Below are 1,380 nucleotides of genomic sequence, written 5' to 3'. Positions count from 1 at the left end.
TTGTTTCTCTAAATTTTGAATTATTGCCCCTTGTACTTCAAATCTTTTATCAGTTTTCATAATGAAGGCATTCATGAGATCTTCTGGACCAGGTTGATTGGGGTATTGAGGCTGAAACTGCTGCCTCGGTTGATTCATAAAACCATGAGCTCCTTATCCCTGAAATCTGGGGTTGTTTTGTTTCCATGCATTAGCGGTACCCCTAGGTGAACTCTGTGAAAATATGGGGTGCTTCTGACCCACTGCATTAAAATTATAATTTCCCACATCACTCACTTCCTCAATTGAAGCTTGACACTAATGACTAGGGTGACCTCTTCCACATATATCACAGGCTGTGTGAGGCTTATTTTGTATCGAGGCTATGGTCAGCTTTCGTATTTCTTTAGCCATAGCATCTAGTACTACCTGCACATATGTACTAGCATCAACTTGGTGAACATCAGTTAATCTTCTTCTTTTAGCACTCTTAGAGGGCCACTGTTTAGCATCTTCAAATAACTCATTAAGAATTGTAACTATCTCCTCTTGATTCTTCTTCATCAAAGGGCCTCCAGCTGCATTGTTCAATGTTCTACGTGAGGCCGGTGTCAATCCATCCCAAAAGTTCGAAGTTGTATCTAGAGTTTAATTCCACTTTGTTGACACTTTCTAACAATCTCCTTAAACCTCTCCCATGCTTCAAAAATAGTTTCAATCTATTCTCTGGCAAAAGTTATGGATTTCTCTTCTAAACTTACCCGTCTTAGCTGAGGAGAAATATTTATCAAGGAATTTTCTGGTCATTTTCTCCCATGTTCTAATCGATCCCGTGGGCAAGCTTCGAAGTCACTACTTTGCATCATCATTGAGTGTGAAGGGGAATGCCCTTAAGTACACTGCATCTTGTGACACACCATTATATTGAAAGGTATTCATAATCTCCTCGAAGTCAATTAGATATCGGTTTGGATCTTTGTTCATATTTCCTCTAAAGACACAACGGATTTAAAGAGTTTGAAGCAACCCTTGCTTCAATTCGAAATTGTTAGCTGCAATTGGAGGTGGTCTAACACTCGATAAGCCATGATTGTAGACCGGTCTAGCATAATCACCCAATGGTCTCCCATGCATGGGGGCTATATTTCCAAACTAGTCTGCATCCAAGGGTTGATTTTGAGTAATTCTCCCACCCCTCTCTTCTTCATAGATAATCTGTGCTTCTTTAATAGCTGCTTTCTCAGCATCCTGTGTAGCTTTTTCTCGTTGTTGGGCTACCTCTCTTGCAGTAAAATCTACATTATCATCACTATTTCCAACCATAAGTTCTTTGGTTGAGAAATGACCAACCTTTCCTAATGTCTCTGTGAGATTTATTTCCTTCCTCAGCTGTCGTAGTAG

At 39.9% G+C, this 1,380-nt stretch overlaps 1 non-coding gene across 1 annotated transcript; it reads left to right on the top strand.

Annotated features, from left to right (window-relative positions):
• The first annotated feature begins 630 nt into the window (after nucleotides 1-630).
• LOC142168512 (small nucleolar RNA R71) lies at nucleotides 631-738 on the top strand. Its single transcript, XR_012698368.1, has one exon. It is a non-coding gene; the product is annotated as a small nucleolar RNA R71 (small nucleolar RNA).
• The last annotated feature ends 642 nt before the right edge of the window (nucleotides 739-1,380 follow it).

This window comes from Nicotiana tabacum, chromosome 13, assembly GCF_000715075.1.
Source record: "Nicotiana tabacum cultivar K326 chromosome 13, ASM71507v2, whole genome shotgun sequence".
In the NCBI taxonomy this organism is placed as follows: domain Eukaryota; kingdom Viridiplantae; phylum Streptophyta; class Magnoliopsida; order Solanales; family Solanaceae; genus Nicotiana; species Nicotiana tabacum.
Note: the sequence above shows the minus strand (reverse complement) of the source record. Positions and strands in the feature narration are given on the sequence as shown.